We start from the raw sequence: 22839 nt of genomic DNA on the forward strand, positions 1-22839 counted from the left end.
ATTCCGGGAGACCAGTTCTGTAAGGGATGACAATGCCTTCCATGGGTGGGAATTAATGTGTTCTGGAGCCATTAAAATGTTACATACAATCTGTGCTCATTGTGGAATACCCGTCTCCAGAACTCTGTTTTGTTAAGGCTTTGCAGTTCAAAATAAGAGCTTATCCACCCCTACCTTTTGGCCCACACATTCTATGTACAGATGAATGCCTTAAAGCTCTGCATCTGAGCTCTCTCCTTTTTGTCCCAGAACTTTCCCCATGAAAACCTACTGTTTAAGGCTGAAGCACAACAAATGACAATTTGCATTTTCTATGCATTGCCATTTGCTCTTAATTGAGTGGTAAGGAGTACATTTTTGCAGGGAAAGTTCCAGGGCAAAACCCCCCACAAACGTTTAGATACAGCGCTTTAAGCATGGACCATGTCTCGAAACTGCAGCGGAAAGGTAAGTGTGACTAACCACTAAGAGACTCTGGGACATGGGTTGTATCCAATTCTATCTTACTCAGAGTAAGATTGGAATTAATGGACATAGCTACTTTGTTGTTGTTGTTTAGTCGTTTAGTCGTGTCCGACTCTTCGTGACCCCATGGACCAGAGCACGCCAGGCACTTCTGTCCTCCACTGCCTCCCGCAGTTTGATCAAACTCATGCTAGTGGCTTCAAGAACACCATCCAACCATCTCATTCTCTGTCGTCCCCTTCTCCTTGTGCCCTCCATCTTTCCCAACATCAGGGTCTTTTCCAGGGAGTCCTCTCTTCTCATGAGGTGGCCAAAGTATTGGAGCCTCAGCTTCACGATCTGTCCTTCCAGTGAGCACTCAGGGCTGATTTCCTTCAGAATGGAGAGGTTTGATCTTCTTGCAGTCCATGGGACTCTCAAGAGTCTCCTCCAGCACCATAATTCAAAAGCATCAATTCTTCGGCGATCAGCCTTCTTTATGGTCCAGCTCTCACTTCCATACATCACTACTGGGAAAACCATGGCTTTTACTATACGGCTATACTATACTATATACTATACTATACTATATACTATACTATATACTATACTATACTATACTATATACTATACTATATACTATACTATGCTATACTATATAGCTACTTTAGATTCATGAATTTCAGTGGATGTAATCTGAGGAGGACTACCGTATTTTTCCGTGTATAAAATGATGCTTTTTGCTATTTAAAAATAGGCAAAAATTGGGGGTTGTCTTATACATGGATAGTGAATGCAGGGGGGTGCAATTAATGACAGCAGCTAGCAGGAGATGGGCAGTGCCGATTGAGCGGGTGATTGGTGGCGGTGGCAAGTGGGCAGACAATTGGCGGCTGCGGCAAGGTGTGTGATTGGCAGTGGCTGTGGCAAGCGATCGACAGTGGTGGGCAGGCGGGTGAGCGATTGGCGGAAGTGACCTCCCCCACCGCCCAAAAAAGCTAACTATTAATGTTGGGTTAAAAAAAATAGGGGCCGTCTTATACATGGGGGTGTCTTATACACGGGAAAATAAGATAATCCTGGATACATCCAGTGCGAGGAACTCAGATATATAAACTAGGTGCCACATGGAGCCTTAAGACCAGGTTACAGTCACCACAATGCAATGTCTAGGGACCTCCCACCCACCATGGTCTCTGAAACTTAGTAGGGACTGTGCCTGCCTGATTCCCAGTAGAAGGGAACTGGATTGAGTTGGGCCCAATACACTGAAGGCATGGTCCTTGTTAACCCGAGACTATGGGGGACCACCAGTAGTGCTTCCTCAGATATTGGGTTGGGACATACTGAGTAAGGTCGTCCATACCTGGGTAAGGTAAGCCCAAGTCATTCAGGGCTCTGCACACTGGTGCAAAAATCTTTCATCTAGCCCAGTACCAGATGGAAAGGCAGTCTAGGCCTTCTCTCTCTGGTGTCACATGTTGATGGTACTCTGCCCACACCACCAATCTAGCCACGGTATTCTGTACAGTAGACCCTCAGGTTACGTTACCTTTGAGTAACGTAATCCTCGGGTTGCAAACATGGCAAACCCGGAAGTGCATACTTCTGGGTTTCGCCGTGTGTGCATGCGCAAAAGCGCTCAATCGTGCTGCGTGCATGCATAGAAGGGCGTCCCTGGGTACGAATTATTTGGGGTGTGCACGGACCCCCAGAATGAATTAAATTCATTTCCAGAGGGCCCACTATACTCGCTGAAGTGTGCTAACCAGGCTCAAGTCCGCACATAGAGCACATGGCAGTAATCCAGCCTTGAGATCATCAGTTACGGACTACTGTGGTCAAGGTGTCCCTGGCCGGGTGTTGATGCAACAGCCCAAAGATGGTGAAAGATCATAGGACCGGAAGGGAAGACCAGTTAATGTAGTAACCAGCATGCGCATGTTTCAATCTCCCTTTCCCCCCTTCACTTTCCCTCGAAGAATGTCTCTGTTCAGAGAGTGAGCTTCAGCACATGATGCCACATTCTTTTAACCTGCTTTCCCTGCTGAGCTAAGTGAGGCATAATGAAGATCCACTGACCCAGACCGAGCCAAAGTCACAAAATAAAAACAAGACGCTGTTTGCCTTATGCTAGGAACCACGTAGAAGATTCTGAACATTTACTAATATGCATTGTGCCAATTTCACCATCAATCTGCATCTCTGCTTATGAGATGCAGGTTCCTGAGGTTTGGTGTCCTTGTGGTGGTTATTTTAATCAGCCATAGGTCAGTTTCGCACATTGGTGGGTTTGCCTTCCCTAGTCTTGGTGTGCCCAACAGCTAGGGCTCACTTTGTGGGGCAGCCCTGGTTGCAGCTTCAAGATACAGTGCAGAAACTGCAATCATGTTGGTGTGATTAATACCACCTAGGAATCTGCAAGACTGCATAAAGGCACCAGGTGGTGAATGAAGCTCACTACATGAGTGATCCTAGTCAGCCAGGGGTTACTCTAGCACCCTGTTTTTAAAGTTATTTTGCAATTATCTCTGAAAAGTGACCTGAAAAGGCTGCGTGCACACCAGCCTGTTTGTAGTGTAAAACGCAATGGCACCCCTGCCCCATTCCAGAATTGCTAGTACTTGTCCTCAACATATGGCTTTCAGGCTAGATTGATTGTAGATCTTGCTAACCACAAGGGATATGTCAATGGGCAGGTGTAGATACAGCCCCCATTGCTGGAACTGCTTACATCTGTTTTCAAAGGGACCCGCTGACGGGTGACGCAGACTCCATCTACAGTGTGCTTTTATTTTTGCAACGAAAACAATTTCTCAAGAGCTGTGATGCCGGCATTGCAGGAGGTGGGACCAGATGGCCCTTGGGGTTACTTCAAGCTCTACAATTTTCTCTAATTCTAGACACTTCCGGTTCGGCGCCAGCGCTAATGGCTGCTCCCTCTCCGAGCTCCGGAGAGAGGACGGCTCTGCGAGTTCGGGTCTGACCCGCTACGGCAAGCGGGGGACCCCTAAAATCACAGGAACGGAGCCTGTGAACAAGGAGATTCGGTGGGCACCTGAAGCGCCCCCCTTTACCGCAGAAAGAGTCTTTTTAAAGGCTCCGGAACGACAACGGGGAGCGCGGTGCTGAGAATCGCTACCCAGCCCGCAGGGTGAAGCCGCGTCGCCATTAGTGGAGAGCGCCGATTCCCTTCCTGAATAATCTGGACAAAAAAGACCCGTGAGTAAGATTGAACCTCTATTCGTATCAAAACTACCTGAAATTAGGCTGAAAACGGGAAAGGCGAAAATTAAGGAAGTCTGCCTTCCCCCGACTGCATGACAATTAAAGCAACGAAAGTTACTGAGCTGCATCCATATGGGATATTGTCTTTAACTGCTTGAATCCGACATTTGGACTTTGACTATCCCCTCTAGCTTGCAGGGCAGAGGGGAGGAATAAGTGATTTTATAAGCTGCATGACCAACTTAAAGGAAAGGGAACTCTCTGCAGCCTTCAACCTGGCACAAACTGCTATTAAAACAAAGGAACACTGAACTGACTTTAGACTCCTGTGAAAGTAACAAAGTGGAAATCTCATTGCTTATTTGTTACAAAGTTTTGGGACTCTGTGGACACAATATATCAGGGAAGGCTGGGACTCTATCTATTGGGAAAGTGTTGCAAGATACATATAGAAGCCTCCCGATAAATCTGCTTTTTAAATACTCTTTGCCTTTGTTTGCGGACATTTTGATTTGCTCCCTCTAGAGGGTAAATTAAAAGTTGCTACGCTTTGGGACAGTGGAATTTTCCTTTAGGAGAAGGCTCTCGTGGGAAACGACCTTGGGATATGAGTGGCCCAGCAGACGAGATAAGCACGAGAGCCAAGACAAGGCAATATCAACAACAGCTACAGCAACACAAGAAAAGAGGCTCGATCTCAGGCATAACCCCTACAGTGACAACAGGACAAGAAAAAGGTACAGCAGTCTCCATGGATGCAGTGTCGCAAGCCCTTCTTAAGATAAACCAGTCTTTGGAGAATCTAACAAAGCAGACGGCAGAAAATACCAAGAAATTGACAGAGAATTCACAGAAATTGACAGATTTAACAACAAGACTTGACCTGAATACAGAATCTATAAACAGGCTTACGCAAGAAAATTCTGCCACACGTCAAATTGCGGAGGAAGCCAGAACTATTGCTGGAGAGACCCAGGAAAAATTAGAACCGATTGCCAGGAAGGTCTATGACCACGACGCAACTCTGGCATTGTGGGAACTACAAAGAAAAGAAAGGAATTTGAAACTACGATCAATTCCAGAGGACGAAGGAGACAATCTTACGGATTTTTTAACGAAAGAGTTTGCTGATTCCTGGGAAGATCTAGAGGAAGACGAATTTAAAATTACAACAGCATTTAGACTGGGCAGAAGACAGAACAGAAAGGCGCCGAGAGACTGTCTGATTACCTTGAGATCGAAGGAGGAAAGAGACAAAATTCTAAGACTGCACTTTGAAAAGGCCTTACAAATTGGGAACTCACCGATACAGATCTTTAAAGACATTCCTAAACATATTTTGGACTTGAGAGCTTCTTATAAGGATTTGGTCTACCTGTTGAAGAAGAACACCATTCTCTTCAGGTGGGAATTTCCACAGGGACTGTCTTTTGATTATAGGGGGAAGAAGGTGAAAATAAAGACGATACAGGATAAAGACAGGTTCCTGCAAAGAAATCAAGAAGATTTACAGAAAGGAACTGTAGACCCAATTGCTGAGCAAAAGAGTGTAATAGACATCCTCAACCTTTCGTTTGGACAGAATCTTCCACCACCAACAGAGGAGGAACAACAATTGGGAGCTGTTGGAGGAATACCAGAAAAATAACAAGATGGCCCTGCAATTCCTTAGCTGGAATTGTAATGGGATGAACAGTCCTTTGAAGAGACGACAAGTATTCCATATTTTGTACAGAGAACAACTGGACTTGATTTGCTTACAGGAAACCCATATAACTAGAGCACACAGGAGACTGCTTATGAATAAAAAATTGGGACAAGAATTTATTTCGTCGGACAAAGTGAAAAAAAGAGGAGTTGTGATTTATGTAAAAGAGAAGTGGGCTCCAAAAATGATGTTCAAAGATGAACAAGGAAGATATTTAGCGGTGGAGATTCAGGTACAAGGAGAAAAATTTTTGATAATTGGGATCTATGCACCAAATGAAGGTAAAGCAGAATTCTTCAAAAAACTCCATGAAACTTTGACGGATTATTTGGAATACAATATGATAATCATGGGAGATATGAATGGTGTAGTTTCTACAAACATGGACAAGACACAAAGACTGACACTTACTAAAGAAGGGAGACTCCCGAAGACTTTCTTCGAAATGACTGAAAATATGGACTTAATAGACATTTGGAGAACAAGGAACCCTCTTGAAAGAGAGGGAACCTTTTTCTCCCATGCAAAGATGACCTGGACCAGAATCGACCAAATATGGGTTACTAGTGGAATGGCTCCGAAGATTAAGAAGGTAGAAATCTGCCCGAAAACCTGTTCCGACCATAACGCCGTGAAGATGGAAATGAAATTTACAACAACTGGTCAGTTTAGATGGAGAATGAATGACACCCTATTTCGAGATAGAGAGATCCACATGAAGGCCCAAAAAACTCTAAAGGACTATTTTGAAATCAATCTAAAGGGCGAGGTGGAAAAAAGAGTGATCTGGGACGCAAGTAAAGCTGTGATGCGAGGATTTTTGATTCAACAAAATTCAATAAAGAAGAGGAAACAGAATGAGAAAAAGGAAAAAAATTTGGAAAAGATAAAAGAAGGAGAGAAAAAATTAAGATCAAAACCAAAGTCCCAGGAGATTTTGAGGGAGATTAAGTTGTATCAAACACAATATATGGAATTGATGAACCAAGAGATAGAATGGAAAATAAAGCAAATGAAACAAAAGACATTTGAGTCGGCAGACAAATGTGGTAAACTTCTGGCATGGCAACTTAAGAAAAGACAGAAATTAAATACAGTCACAAGTCTAGAAGTGGATGGAAAAAATATATTTAAACCCAACGAGATAAGAAATTGTTTTGTGAGTTACTTTAAAAAACTTTATTCCCAAGGATTACAAAATGAAGAGGACATAGATAAATTCCTTAATAAATATGGATTACAAAAAATCTCTCATCATAGCAAGGTGGATCTAAACCAGAGAATAACAGAACAAGAGATAGAGGGTGCCATTCAGGACATGCAATTGGGCAAATCTCCAGGGCCAGACGGACTGACTTCCAGATATTATAAATCTTTAAAGGAATGGCTGATACAACCGTTAAAGGAAGTTTGTAACGAGATCTTAGAGGGAAAAAAGGCACCCGAATCGTGGAAAGAAGCATATATCTCACTCATACCAAAGACAGAGACTGAAAAGACTCAACTGAAGAACTACCGCCCAATTTCGTTACTGAATGTGGATTACAAAATTTTTGCAGACATTTTAGCAAAAAGATTTAAAAGAGTACTGATGGAGAAGATTCACAGAGACCAAGCAGGCTTTCTCCCAAAAAGACACCTCTCAGACAATGTTAGGAATATAATAGACATTTTGGAAAAGTTAGAGGTGAATATAAATACTAAAGCAGTTTTGATATTTGTGGATGCGGAGAAAGCCTTTGACAATATTTCATGGAGTTTTATGAAAAAGAATCTTCATGGGATGGGGGTAGGACAAGGATTTGAGAATGGTATGGGTGCAATATATTCCGAACAAAAAGCTAAGTTGATTGTAAACAATGTAATAACTGAGGAACTTAAGATAGAAAAAGGAACACGACAGGGGTGCCCAATTTCCCCATTGCTTTTTATTTCGGTCCTGGAGGTGTTGCTGAACATGATTAGAGACGACCAGCAGGTTAAAGGTGTAAAGGTCGGAACCAAACATTATAAGTTAAGAGCGTTCGCAGATGACCTGGTTTTGACCTTGCAGGAGCCAAACACTAGTACAAAAAGAGTGTTGGAAATAATCCAACAATTTGGACAGGTAGCTGGATTTAAATTGAATAAACAAAAAACTAAAGTCTTAGGGAAAAACCTAACAGATATGGAAAAGAATAAGTTTCAAGAAGAGACAGGTCTGACGGTGGTTAAGAAGGTGAAATATCTAGGGGTTAATTTAACATCTAAAAACTTGAATCTGTATAAGGACAATTATGAAAAATGCTGGTCAGAAATTAAAAAAGATTTAGAAATATGGTCAAATTTGAGATTGTCAATGTTAGGCCGAATTGCAGTGATTAAGATGAATGTATTGCCTAGAATGTTATTTTTATTTCAAACTTTGCAGATTATTGACAAGATGGACTGTTTCAAGAGGTGGCAGAAAGATATTGCGAAATTTGTCTGGCAGGGCAAAAAGCCCAGAATAAAATATAAAATTTTAACAGATGCAAAAGAAAGAGGGGGATTTGCCCTGCCGGACTTAAAATTGTATTATGAAGCAGCAGCATTCTGCTGGCTGAAAGAGTGGATGCTCCTCGAGAATACAGATATCTTGGACTTAGAAGGTTTCAATAATGCATTTGGCTGGCATGCATATCTATGGTATGACAAAATCAAAGTGCATAGTGCCTTTAAAAATCATATTGTAAGGAAAGCGTTGTTTAATGTTTGGATGAGATACAAAGATCTGTTGGAAAACAAAACCCCTAGATGGTTGTCACCCTTAGAGGCTAAGGCCCACAAGAAAGTTAATATGGAGGTCGGATGGCCAAAGTATTGTGAGATCTTAGAACAGGATGGAGAGAAACTGAAATTAAAGAGCCATGAAAAATTAAAACCCAAAGTACAAGATTGGCTCCACTACTATCAAATAATGGAGGTTTTTAAACAAGACAGGAAAATTGGCTTCCAGGTGGAAAAATCAAAACTTGAGACAGAATTGTTAGAACCCAATATTAAGAATTTGTCAAGAATGTATAACTTGCTGTTGAAATGGAATACACAAGACGAAACAGTTAAATCAGTTATGATTAAGTGGGCACAGGACATTGGTCATAATATTATGTCTGCTGACTGGGAAAGGTTGTGGAACACTGGTATTAAATTTACGGCATGTAGTGCTTTAAAGGAAAATGTGATGAAAATGGTCTATAGGTGGTACATGACCCCAGTTAAGCTAGCAAAAATTTACCATTTGCCTGATAACAAATGTTGGAAATGTAAGGAAACTGAGGGTACTTTTTATCATCTTTGGTGGACATGCCCGAAGATTAAGGTTTTCTGGGAGATGATATATAATGAAATGAAAAAGGTATTTAAATATACCTTCCTTAAGAAACCAGAGGCCTTTCTCTTGGGCATTGTCGGCCAACTGGTGCCAAAAAAGGATAGAACTTTTTTCATGTATGCAACAACAGCAGCAAGAATACTGATCGCAAAGTATTGGAAGACACAAGATTTACCCACCTTGGAAGAATGGCAGATGAAAGTGATTGACTATATGACATTGGCGGAAATGACGAGCAGAATTCGTGACCAGGGAAAGGAGACTGCAGAAGAAGACTGGAAGAAATTTAAGATTTATCTTAAGAACTATTATAAACTTGATGAAGTTTAGAATGTCGAGATTCTACAGAGAGAAAGGGTTGCAGTAATATAAGATTAGATTAAGAAAGGACTATGATGAATTAGGATGGGAAAAAACATTTATATGTTGCTATAAAACTTGGACATGAGGATGCAGAAAGGGGAGGTATGGGGAAGTCCGAGGAAAGAAGTTTATGAAAGGACATTTTGAAATTATATTTGTTTGTTTGTCTGTTTTTCTTTTATGTTTGTTTGTTATAAAAACTCTTGTAAAACCAATAAAAATTTTATAAAAAAAATAAAATACAATTTTCTCTAATTCTAGGAAGCATTTTCAGAGCAAAATAATAATAATAACTATGGTACAGTGGTGCCTCGCAAAACGAAATTAATTCGTTCCGCGAGTTTTTTCGTCTAGCAAATTTTTTGTCTTGCGAAGCACGGTGTCGGGAAAGTTTTGGAAAAGCTTCAAAAATCGCCAAAAACCTCAAAAAAGGCTACCACACCATGTTCTATGAGTTGCTCCTCGAAGTTAAGTCGCAACTGTATTAACGGTGTTAAGAAAAAGGAAACAAACTTGCAAAAAACGCAAGACGTCTTCGTCTTGCGAAGCAAGCCCATAGGGAAATTCATCTTGCGAAGCAGCTCAAAAACCGCAAAACCCTTTCGTCTAGCGAGTTTTTCGTCTTGCGAGGCATTCGTCTTGCAGGGCATCACTGTATAACTAAGGTAGAAAAAACCAAATACTTAGCCTCCATTGCTTCTAGATTAAACTGGAGTGTATGTGCAGCTCAAAAAGAAGATGGTTAGATTTTGGCACATATTTCCATAAACTCCGCCCCCCCATTTTAGGTTCAGCACTACTGAAAAGACTTGGAGAAGGTTTTCCTTTATATGGATTTGCTTTCCGCTGTTGCCGCCGGCAAAGATTTCGGCTGTGGGGCTGGGAGACTGCCAAATTCACAAGTACTTTATTATGCTTTGAGCTCTATATTAGCAAGAGTTTCCTTGGTGGTGCGTCCAAAGTTTTTGGCCATTCATAGAATTTGGCTGCCTTCAGATAAATGATTATTTATTTTGGATGCCTCAATCTAAAAAATGTACTTTAATAAACCCTCTTCAACAGCGTAAAGAAATTTCCTCTCTAGCGTCTGGCTGCATTATGAACATTTGTGGTGTCCATGAAATATTGGTCATAGTTTTAAGACATAAACAGAAGTGCCTTTTGGCAACGCTGCGCAGACAGAAAGAGAGATGCATCTCTTACCATCAATGTTCCTTTTGGCATAATAGAAGGAAGCAAAATCAGAAAGGCACTGAAATAAATACTCAGCGTTGAATTTTCTGCAAAGCTGCATTCAAGGAACATAGCAGAACCACAGACATTCAGCTACTTTTCCAGGATTGTGAATAGCCTTAATCAAGGCGCTGAAAGATGGGCACCTCTGAATGAATGTGCAAACAAACTGGGAAGACCTTGTAGCCCTTGGCCAAGATTTTCAGCCATTGTACTGGAGGCTAATTTTCATCTGGAAAGAGTTGCATTCAACAGGAAAACAACAATAGTTTGGTTGGATCTAAACACTGGCAGTTGTCCAAGTAGAAGATGTTCCACAATGAACATAAAGTAATAAGGATTTAATGTGTGTCTTGCTAGAAGAGACCAACATCCTCATAATCCAGAACTTTTGTTTCCAAACTGGCACCAACTAAGATGCCTTTGGAAGCTCAAGAACATACAATGTCATGTGCCCTACCAATGAGCTACGGCCCTTGCCTTTATCCCACAAAGCTTTCCCTCTAAGTTGGAAAACTTTCCCAAGAGCACATGGACAGCTTGGGGCCCAATATTACATTTGCTGCATGTCTCCTGAATATTCGATCTCTGTGTTTGACATCCTAATGCAGAGATGGGCAACCTGTTGCCAGAGATCTGCGTGTGACCTTCAGCCTAATATCAAGAGCTCTCTGCGAGTGAGCCATTTGGGAGAGAGAAGGAGGTGTCAGAAAGAAAAGGGGTGTCAGAGAGAGAGAGAGAGAGAGAGAGAGAGAGAGAGCAGGGGTGACATAATGAGAGAAAAGGGGAGAAGGGATTGAAAGAGAGAAAGGGGGTGTCAGAAAGAGAAGGAGAGAATGAGAAGAGGATGCCTTAACATTTTTTACTCTGGCCCTGCCGACGGTTGGCTTCAGATATGCCCACTGTATTCTTCCAAGGGAATTCAGCCTTCAGCAGGGCGAGCCCTGTAGCTGCATCCAAATTTTCTCTGCATTTCTTTTTTTAAGCTCACAGATTTAAATAATGAAGAAACCAGTTTCCAGCTCATCCAAAGTAAAAAAAATGTAATGGCAATTTGGACACAGAGCTGGAAGCAAAGGGCAGAACAAAGTGCTTGTAATAGAATCATATAATCTTTTTCAAGTTGGAAGGGATCCTGAGAATCACCTAGCCCAACCCTCTGCGGTGCAGGAATATGCAGCTATCCCTTACGGGGATCGAACCTGCAACCTTGGTGTTATTAGCAAAAAGCTCTAACCAACTGAGCTATGCATGTGAGCCAAGCCTTTGAATTTTGGAGGCATAGCAGCATAGTCTCCCCATTGTAATAAGGCTGCTGGACTTATCCAAAGCTCTGCTACTGGTTTCACCCGTTGCTTTAGAAATACAAGAACTACAAGGTGAGCATGCTTAGACTCCCCAAGACCACCACCATTCCAAATTTAAGCCCAGGGGGACCTTCAAAAATGACACTATGTATAAATTTGGGTTCCTCTTGTTTATTATAATGATATGTATATATACCCCCAAGGCAGCTACAGAGAGCAACCAAGTCTGTGCCAACCTGTGATGCTTTCACATAGGTCAATGCAATAGCAACTCTCCTCGCCTGTAGTTCCCAGAAGCTGCCAGTTCTGTCCTCTGCACCTGCCTTAGCTTCTTGCCCTCACCTTCAAAAGCTTCCCATGACCTTGTTTCTTTTTAGGTCTCTCTCTGCTCATTTTCTGACACATTCCCCCCTGCCTGTGACCTTTCTGCTCATCCAGAACTCGCCCACCCAACAACAGTACAGATAATATGATATGCTGCATTGGATCATTGGGGGAATGGGAAAGGCTGTGGATAACTAAGTCTCCCGCACATAGTCCAGGAGATGCAGACCAAGTCACCTTCTACCAGAACCGCCACTGCCTTCTCTCTTCTATCTCTACGTAACTTGCTTCGGAGCTGGGATGAAATGCTGCTACCTTGTGCACAGCAGAGAAAAATTCCAGAATTCATGAACACACACAAAAACCTTTGGAATCACAATTTTTAAAGGACATTTTTGTAACTAGAGTCCCGGGGATACTTAAAAAAATTCTTAAGGATGAACGAGAGTCAATGATGTGAAGTAGTAACTAGCTATGTACAGTGATTCTCCACTTCCTGTGTTCTGCTGCCAAATCCTTAACTATAAACTTGCCAATTAATTGGGAATATTGAAAGGAAAGAAAAATGCTCTGGAATGTTATTATTTTATTTTATTTTTTAAAAAGCAAAGCTTATGGCGTTAGTGCTCCTCAGAAAAGACTCATTGAAAATGACAGGCATGGCCAACTTGGCTCCCTTAATTCCACTGGTTGTATGATAGTCCTACTCGGCGTAGACCCATTGAGATGAATGGGCATGGCTAACTCGGCTTTGATCACGCCAATGGATCCGGCTCAGAGTATTAACTCAGTTGGATACAATCCTACCTGTCCGGATTACTACTTAACTAGCAAAAACCTCCAAGCGTGCACATAAAACTAGACAAACTATGCATTAGATACGACTGATAAAATCAAACTTTAAAACAAGCTCATTCTGGCCAAGAGCATGAAAATCCCCCACTCTCATTTTTCTTTCAGCTCCAGCCTGCATATGCTTTCAATTCCACAGCCCTAAATCCATTTCCACTTGTGCGCCGGCTCGAGTGTGCCGAGTCCTGAATCTCTGGCAGACGCTACTCATGCGTGTTCAAGCATTTCTCCATAACCATGATAGCTGAAGTTCACTCCAAGTCTGAAAGGCAAGCACAGAGCAGATTTCCAGGCCCGCTTCCCCTCCGCCTATCCCCCTGGCTAAACCGCCAGCGTTTATTCAAGCAGGCAAATGTCATATTTATATCCCTATATACTTTATACTATCTTGTTCAATTATGAATGGACTGGATTGCTTCATATATATTTCTATAATATTAAATCCTTTACCCCTGTGCCATTTAATTGTCTTCCGTGACAGCCTTGGCATTTGTCATTGCCCCTGCTGTCCCTCTTAGCCCCAAAGATAAACCATCCAGAGGGTCATAAACGTCAGGCTATGATTATTGATGCCTTCATGGAAATTGATTATCTATTTGAGAGACACAGGCCCGTGATATACAGCTGCCCCTCTGAATTCACACCAGCTCCTTGGAAAGATAAAGAGACTTTGATTAGATTTTTCTATTAATTCAGGGTCTTTTTTATTATTATGTTATTTTACAAAAGGGATTCCAGCATCGTATGACCCATATCTTAGGAAATAATAAAATTGTCTCTGTTTCTGGTGTTGTGTGCATGCATATTGTTAAGCGTAAAGAGGTGTGCTGCTATTTGACAATGTAACCACCCAGCCTACAATGCTTTTAGAGGTCTTAATGGCTAAGGCATCTTTTTCTCCTTAATGTATGCAGTTTTGTGAGCTTGTTAAAAAAGATCCAAGCAGAATCCTCTCAGAGTTTGTGTTGGCGTTTGTCAATTTCATAGGGTGACCAGCAAGTCTCGGTGGTTGGGTGCAGAACATAGAAAGCTACAGCAGGGAAAGGTATGCAAAGCATATTGTGACTTTGTACCTTCTGGAGCAAGGACGGGGAGGGGGCAGCTTGAATAAAATATGGGGGAGGCAGATAAGCCCCACCCCGCATAATCCATCACAAGACCTGGCACACCCACACCATTTGAATGGCAATGCCCATTGACTTTGGGGGGCCCAGCCCCCTCAAATATTTTAGAGGGGGAGCTGAAGGAACCTCAGCCCTTAGGAGTTGGCTCCTTTGCACACGGAGGAAGAAAGATTATCATTCATTGGTGCAAGCCATCAGATCACAGAGCAGGGTGGGTTAGGATCCCTCTCGTGGATGATTTTTCTATGGTCAAGGGATTGTTTTGTCTGGATCAAGGAGCATTCAGCCTCACGTTTCCCAATCTGTAAGCCTGTGATAGTGCAGCCCAAGCATAGTTTGTCTGCCTCAGTGAGGATTAAGCACAGGGCCGGCCCTACCATTAGGCAAAGCGAAACAGTCACCTCTGGTAGTGGTTAATGTGGGTTGGGTGGGGGCCAGGGGTAGTGTGTACCACCTGAAAAGAGCTTTGTGCACCTGCTAAGATTGAATCATAAAATCATACCATTCTAGAGATGGAAAGGACCACAAGGGCCACCTAGTCCGTTGCCTTCAATGCAGGCTAAAGAATGCCTGACAGGTGGCCATCCAAGCTCTGTTCAAAAACCTCCAATGTAGGAGAGTCTACCACCTTCTAAGCTAGTTCTTTCCACTGTTGAACAGCTTGTACCTGCAGAAAGTTCTTCCTAGCGTTTAGTCAAAAGCTCATTTCTTGTAATTTGAATCCATTTGATCAGGTCCTCCACCCTGGAGCAGTGGAAAGCAAGCTTGCTTCCATATGATAGCCCTTCCGATTTCTGAAGATGGGAACACCATCTTGCCCTTGGCCTCAGGCAGCAGAACATCCCAGGCTGCCCCTGACAAGTTCACCGTAACATAAATATTGAGCTGCAGTGAGCTCTGACTCAACACTGCACTGTCGTTTTCTTAATTTCAGACAAAGGAGTTTATGGACTGCAGAACAATTGACTGCAAAAGGGACAAAGCCAACAGCCTCTTTGTCAGTAACACAATGCAACCGTGAGCCACACAACGGTGAAAACGATTCAGCTGATCATGTATCTGCTGAACATGACGCAGCAGGAATCAAAGCTAAAGAACTGCGGCAGCGACATGGAAGCCACTCGATGCCGCAGGATGTGAGGAGGTGAAGTTCCTCCTTACACCGACCTGTTCTACTCACCGCACTCCTGACTGGGTGCCCTCAAAGGCCCAGTCTCAGGAGGTGTAAGCCTCTTAGCAAAACACTTGCCAATGAGGGCAACATTGCAGGTCAGCCACAGGGAACTACTTCTGTCCAAAACATGATTCAAAGGCAAGGTCAGGAAGCAGCTCAGAGTTCAATATCACAGGATGTTCAGGCAATGTGCAGCACTGCAGGGAGGAGAAAAAAGGAGCCAGAGACCTATTTCACTTCCAGCAACAGCACAGCTTAAGAGGAATCTACTCTGGCCTCCTAGACCACCCCGACTGGTAGGGAACGAATTTCAGGGATTGCTTTTTCCCAAGCCACGCGATGACTGTGGCTCAGTAGAGGCATGCTATGTCACTCTAGGGCCCTTTTCTTTCTGGCCTTCTTGGAGATAGGGTAGTGGCTCCACCACCTCTTCTGACATCTCCATGGGTTCTTCAGCAAGTCTCCTCCAGGCTGGTTCTAGGTTGGACCCTGCCAGTTCCTCAAGGCCCTCAACCTTCTGGGGTGTTTGGTTCATCCTCTGATGACTCCATGTCTATTTCCACTTCAGGTTTTTCATTAATGCTGGGTTGTTGTTTTTTGTGCTGGCTTTTATGCATGTTTTCTTATTTTTATTTATGCTCAGAAACCAACTTTGTGTTTTTTTGTGTGAATAGCTGCAAATTTAGATGGCATAATTTGTTCCAACCTTGCATTTCCATTAATTGGATGATGCTTTGTTTTTTAAAAGGCACAAATAGAAAAACATTGGAAGTTGTGCATATGCCCAAATGGAAATAGGATGAACAGGAACTTGCCTGCTTGCCTATTCATTTAATTACTTTTTTAAAAGCATATTATGCATTGGATGTTTTGAATTTTTTTTTTATTTCTTTAGTACCACAATGCTTATCTTCACTTGATGCACTGTTTTGTGAAGGTGGGGCAGGCATATGTTGATTGAAATAATTCAACATACAGTGGTACCTCCAGTTAAGAACTTAATTTGTTCTGGAAGTCCGTTCTTAACCTGAAACTGTTCTTAACCTGAGGTACCACTTTAGCTAATGGGGCTTCCCGCTGCCACTGCACCGCTGCTGTACAATTTCTGTTTTCATCCTGAAGCAAAGTTCTTAACCCAAGGTACTATTTATGGGTTAGTGGAGTCTGTAACCTGAAGCGTCTGTAACCTGAAGCTTCTGTAACCTGAGGTACCACTGTACTTTAAAATTGTATTTTATTTATCCATTGCTCACTGGATGACAGCAATGAGATGGGTGTAACAATGTAGTAACTAACTAACAAATAACCTTGTTGGTAAAACAGCTATGGCGAAACGGAAACTATATTGTGTTTTTATAAGGGGGAAAAAAGCAAAGCCATTTCGCTGTCTACAGCAATTACTTGAGATTGCCACCTGGATATGGAATAATTTTGTACATCTATTGAGAAACCTCTCCCTCCACCCCACCCCCACCTTCTTGCATGGCAGAGTTCTGGGTTACTTTCCACTGATAGTCCCCTCAGGACCTCTTGTTTTCCTGATAATCTTGAATTCCTTCTGCACAATCCAAACACATTAAGGTCTCCCTTACACCCTCAGCCCTCAGCTGAGTTCTTTTCAGATGGCTCATAGCTTCCTGTGCATTAAACAGAACAGATACCTATCCTTGTTCTCTCTCCAATGGAATGGAACACTTCAACCCTCTCATATGGCAGGACTGCTATCTAGACACAGCTTAAAAGAAAAAAGAAAGAAAAAGAAAAGAAAAAGATAGCTGAACATTTGCAATCCATCTCTCTTTAAAGAGAGATATAGGCAGCAGCTGGCATTAAGTACAATAAATTTCTCCGAAAGGCCCCCCCCCCGAAATCTGGCCCTTATGGAGAGACTATATAGTTCAGCGGTAAAGCCTTGCATGTGGAAGATCAGAGTTTCAATTCCTAGGCTAGGGATGGGGTAGAAATCCAATTCAGTTCACATTTAAAGGCTCGTTTACGTAATTCTCACTTTCCGAAGCAATATGCACACTAAAGCGCAGCCATCCTTTGCAACACGCCACTTGTCTGAATTTTGCAATGCAGCTCTTCGGCCAAGTTTTGCGTACAAAAATGCACAAACTGGAGTAAAGCGTGCACAAAAAGAATGTACATTATTTGCGAAGAATAACACCTACAAATATTAAGGGAAAGTGCGCATTAGGGTGAAACTGCATACAAAATGTGCACGTTAGGAGAAAATTGCACATAAATGCAAATAATGAATTTTAATGAGGACTTTGAGGGGGGCAGATGATGTGGAAGTGTGGAGAACAGAATTTAAGAATGGAAAAATGAGAAATTTTAAAAAACGGTGGATTTGTCTATCGCTACTGTAATGTCCTATCCAGTTAAAACGATTAGGTAGCACCTGGATTACTGAGTTGTTGGGCAAACTGGATAAACTGATGCTTCAACTGCACATTCATGCCCCCTGACCACACACATCCATGCACACTTAGTCCTGAAAAAGCATCACCACTTTTCTCAAGCTTATTGGGAGTCTGATCTTCCATCAGTTGAGGAAGCAAGACTCTCTTCCCAAAGTGCAGGGAGGGAAGGGTGACTGATGAGACCCTGGGGCTGCCAAGGAGAACCTCTGAGGACACATCAGTGCCCATGGGCACCGTGTTGGTGTCCCAAGAGATGGGAAAGACCTTTCTCTGCTTGAGACTCAAAATTATCCTCCCCATGCATGGAAGGCCCATAGCTCAGTGCCAGAGCATTTGCTCTGCAGGTAGACTGTTTCAGCTTCAGTTCCCACATCTCCTGGCAGGACAGGGAGCAAGCTCCTGTCTGCAACCTGGGAGGGCTGCTGCCAGTCAGTGTAGACAATGCTAAGCAAGATAGACCAATGGTCTGGCTCAATAAAAGTTAGCTTCCCATGTTCCCAGCCAATAGACACTCGGCATTCTGTGCCCACTAGGCATGCATAGTTCTCATTGGGATGTTTTTTCTGCCCTTTTAGATTTCGTCCCCCTGCTCAAAATAAAGATTCTCTTCACCTTCTGAAAATCTTGGATCTCCCCCAACCCCACTCATGCTTCTCTCTTGTTCCTCACTGGTCCCATGTTGACAACAACCCTGTTAACACTCACCAGCTGAAGACACTGTTATGCAAACAAAATGGGGGGGAAAGCTGGAGTTTTTTTAATGCATTTTTCCTATGGTTATGTCCAAGAGCAAGGAATCTTATCATGCTTCTCCATGTGGCCAACTCTAAAATGATGCCCATGATTTCAAGAAGGGCGGGGGATAGCTTCTTTTTTTAAAAAGATAAAAATAAAATCCACGGACTTGTCAGTGAAGAGTTCGAAATGTGACCAGAATGCTAAGATTCAAAAACTCAGAGCCAAATTAAAACACACACGGACACACACACACACTTTTCGAGTCCAAAGGCTACTGCGCAAATTGGATTGGGTGCTTTGTTCTTTTAAGATGTGCTTCTCGTCTGGTCATTTCACACCTTATCTCTGATAACCTTTAACCAGGCAGCTTAGGTTTTGCTGTTTTGTTTTGTTTTCTAAAAATCAAACTACAGTAAGAATTGCATGAAAGGGGTTCTGGAGCTTTTTTTTGTCCCCTGCTCACCCTTTCACTCAGACTGTCCCTTCCTCCTCCTCCTCCTTGTCTCCCCCCTCGCCGATACACACCGAGGAAGCACAGAGGGAGAATGTGAAAGTGAGTCCACCATCATCGCTGGCACCGCAGACAATGTCTGTCTTGTGTGAGTAATTTAGCGCTGTGGCCAGTCAATGTGGTTTCTGGGCCCGGTGCCCTGACCCTCTTTAGAACGGCTCTGTCTCTCCGGCACAGTGTGAAACATTTCCTTTCACAGCGCTGACACTTTGCAGATTGAGACATCAGCCCTGTCCAACTGCAGCAAATTAGCAATTTTTCTTTTCCTAATTGGAAATAAAAATGTTTTGCAAAGGGGCGAATTTGGAAAAGGCGGGGGGGGGGAATGCAGGAGGAGGTCAATGGCTTTGTACTTTGGTTTGGGATTATATTATATTATATTAATTTTTTTTAACATGCTATTGTTTTTCAGATTCATGTGTTTATTCCCTGAGACACACATTTTAACAGGGTACTGTTAAAACGTTCATGGCATCAGCCTCCCAAAAGATTAGCTATAGTTCTTCATTTATCTCCAGTTCCTATTAGCTACAGTTCTTCATTTATCTCCAGCTCCCAAAAGCCACTGGGGGCTTCTTAAAATTTCTATTGATTTCTCTCTCCCCCCCCCCCACACCTCACATACATACACAATTTGCTGTGAACAGTCTGCAGAAGCAGGAATGGGTGAGTGCTGATCACTTTAGGGAGGACTGTTGTGGATCTGCACATATGATATTGGCAAAAACTAACAAGATCACAAGATTCTCCATGGGGCTTACTGGGATATGATATATAATGAGTTAAAGAAAATGTACAAAAGTATGTTTGTTAAAAAAACCAGAAGCATTTTAAGTAGGAGTAATGGGAAAAGAAATCCCTCCCCCAAAAGACCAAAAGCTGTTTAGGTATGCAACAACTGCAGCAAGGATTTTACTAGCTCAAAAATGGAAGCATCAGGAGATAGCAATGATACAAGAATGGCAGATGAAGATGATAGAATATGCTGAACTGGCAAAGCTGACAGGGAAACTCCAAAATCAGTGTGATCAAACGTTCCAGAAAGACTGGAGTAAATTTATACAATATTTGAAGGACAATTGCAAGCAACTGACAACACTGGCAGGACTCAATTAAGAAGACTTGTAATGTATAGATATATACCTTTTTGCATATTGGTTATAACTTTGTTATATGATGGGATATAATGTAAGGAGGAAGATGTACAAATGCTATGATATAAAAAAGAACTAAGGTAACCGTGAGATGGGAGGGAAGGAGGTCGATATTTTATTTGAACAAATATTGTGGGAAAATGTGGTTATATCTTAATAATATAAAATGGAAACTTAATAAATATTATTTTTTAAAAACACAACAAGATTCTCCAAGGGGAAAGCTTGCTATGGCGCTGAACATTCTTATGCTTTGGTTTTTGAATAGAAACTGGCACTTACAGCATGATCAAAGTTCCACCTTCCCCAAGTGGATAGATTGCGGGGAAATCCCACTTTGAAAATCTCACCTAGCACTACTGTTTCCCTTTCAGTTGGGAACATGGAAAGCTACTTTTGTTGAGTCAGACTGTGGGGCCGTCTAGCCTAGCATTATCTGTGCTGACTGGCAGAAGGGCTCCAGAGTAGGGACACGGGTGGCACTGTGGTCCAAATCACTGAGCCTCTTGGGTTTGCCGTTCAGAAGGTCGGTGGTTCGAATCCCTGTGACGGGGTGAGCTCCCGTTGCTCTGTCCCAGCTCCTGCCAACCTAGCAGTTTGAAAGCACGCCAGTGCAAGTAGATAAATAGGTACTGATGAGGTGGGAAGGTAAACAGAGTTTCCGTGCACTGTGGCTTCCGTCACGGTGCACTAGAAGCGGCTTAGTCATGCTGGCCACATGACCTGGAAAGCTGTCTGTGGACAAATGCCAGCTTCCTTGGCCTGAAAGCGAGATGAGTGTTGCAGCCCCCATAGTCGCCTTTGACTGTGTTTAACCATCCAGGGGTCCTTTATCTTTAGCTTTAGGGGGAGCGTCTCCACCCCCATTGTTCTACTGGTGGTTTCCTCACTGCGAGAAGCCAAGTTACAGAGAACCAGGCAGAGGGCCTTCTCGGTGGTGGTGCCCGCTCTGTGGAACTCCCTCCCACCAGATGTCAAAGAGAACAATAACTACCAGACTTTTATAAGACATCTGAAGGCAGACCTGTTTAGGGAAGCTTTTAATGTTTGATGCATTACTGTATTTTAATATTGTGTTGGAAGCCGTCCAGAGTGGCTGGGGACAGGACCTTTGTGGTGGCTGCCCCTGTACTGTGGAATAGCACACTGGTCAAGGTACAATGGGCACCACTTATCTACACTTTCCAAAAACCAATTGGAGACAGCCCTTTTTGTTTTGACAGCCCTTTTCAGGGAAATGGGTCTCTGCCATCGGTGCGCTTATTTATTTATTTTTGTATATCTAAATCTGTTGTTATTTTCTTGCTGTTTTTCACTGTTTCAGGTGCCGTATTGCATTTTATACATCACCCTGACGAATGTGCGTGGAAAGTGATTTATAAACTCAATTATTATTGCTATTATTATTGGTGGGAAATTGGGGGAGGAGGCACTTTTGTCAAATTTCCTTGGGGGAGGGAGGTGAAATTCTTCAATAGGTTTCTTTTTCCTCAGGGGAGGGGGAAAAAACATCTGAGAAAAAGGTAAAACTCTGGATCTTAATTCAGCTGTCATTCCAAGCCATATCTGTGAGGCCTACTAAAGCTTACAAACAAACAAACAAACAAACAAACAAACAAACAAACAAACAAACATAGATCCTGATTTAGATTTTCAGGCCAATTGCAAAATATTATTTTAAGTTAGATAATTGGCCCATCTAGCTCCCTGTTGTCTGCACTGACTGGCAGAGGCTCTTGAGAGTTTCAGGCAGAGTTCTCTCCCCGGCCTATCTGGAGATGCTGGGGATTGAACCTGGAACTTTCTTCATGCAAAGCAGATCCTCTACCACAAAGCTATGGCCCTTCACCAACAGAGAAGGTGCCCGTCTGATAAGACAATGGTGGCATCCTAGGAAACTGCCTTATACTGAGGCAGGCCATTGCTCCATCTAGCTCAATATTGTCCACACAGACCGGTGGCAGCTGTCCAAGATTTCAGGCAGGGGACGCTGCCAAACATAGCTGTCAACGTTTCCCATTTTTTAAGGGAAATTCCCTTATTCCAAATAGGATTCCTCACAAGAAAAGGGAAAAGTTGACAGCTGTGCTGCCAACCCTATCCAGAGATGCTGGTGGTTAAAGCTGGCAAATAGAAGGGGAAGAAATGGAGGCCGTGAGAGATTTTACTTTCTTGGGCTCCATGATCACTGCAGATGGTTACAGCAGCCACGAAATTAAAAGACGCCTGCTTCTTGGGAGAAAAGCAATGACAAATCTAGAAAGCATCTTAAAAAGTAGAGACATCATCTTGCCAACAAAGGTCCAGATAGTAAAAGCTATAGTTTTCCCAGTAGTGATGTATGGAAGTGAGAGTAGTGATGTATGGAAGTGAGAGCTGCACCATCGCTGAAGAATTGATCACCGAAGAATTGATGCTTTTGAATTATGGTGCTGGAGGAGACTCTTGAGAGTCCCATGGACTGCAAGAAGATCAAACCTATCCATTCTGAAGGAAATCAGCCCTGAGTGCTCACTGGAAGGACAGATCCTCAAGCTGAGGCTCCAATACTTTGGCCACCTCATGAGAAGAGAAGACTCCCTGGAAAAGACCCTGATGTTGGGAAAGATGGAGGGCACAAGGAGATGGTTGGACAGAGGACGAGATGGTTGGATAGTATTCTCGAAGGTACCAGCATGAGTTTGACCAAACTGCGGGAGGCAGTGGAAGACAGAAGTGCCTGGCGTGCTCTGGTCCATGGGGTCACAATGAGTTGGACACGACTAAACAACAACAACAAAGCCGGAACCTTCTGCATACAAAGCAAATGCTCTACTACTGAGCTACCATAGTTGCTATACAAGCACTGGATGCCAACCTGGATTTGCTGCTGAGCTGGGCTTTATTTGAGCAGTGAGA

The 22839-nt window shown here is 42.9% G+C and overlaps 1 protein-coding gene across 5 annotated transcripts in view; it reads right to left on the minus strand.

The window, feature by feature from the left end:
- The window catches only part of PRDM16 (PR/SET domain 16), a 472000-nt gene that overhangs the window by 230078 nt on the left and 219083 nt on the right, over window positions 1-22839 (minus strand). The gene's annotated exons all lie outside the window — the stretch shown is intronic.

Source organism: Podarcis vaucheri, assembly GCF_965113315.1.
Source record: "Podarcis vaucheri genome assembly, chromosome: 7".
NCBI classification, from domain to species: domain Eukaryota; kingdom Metazoa; phylum Chordata; class Lepidosauria; order Squamata; family Lacertidae; genus Podarcis; species Podarcis vaucheri.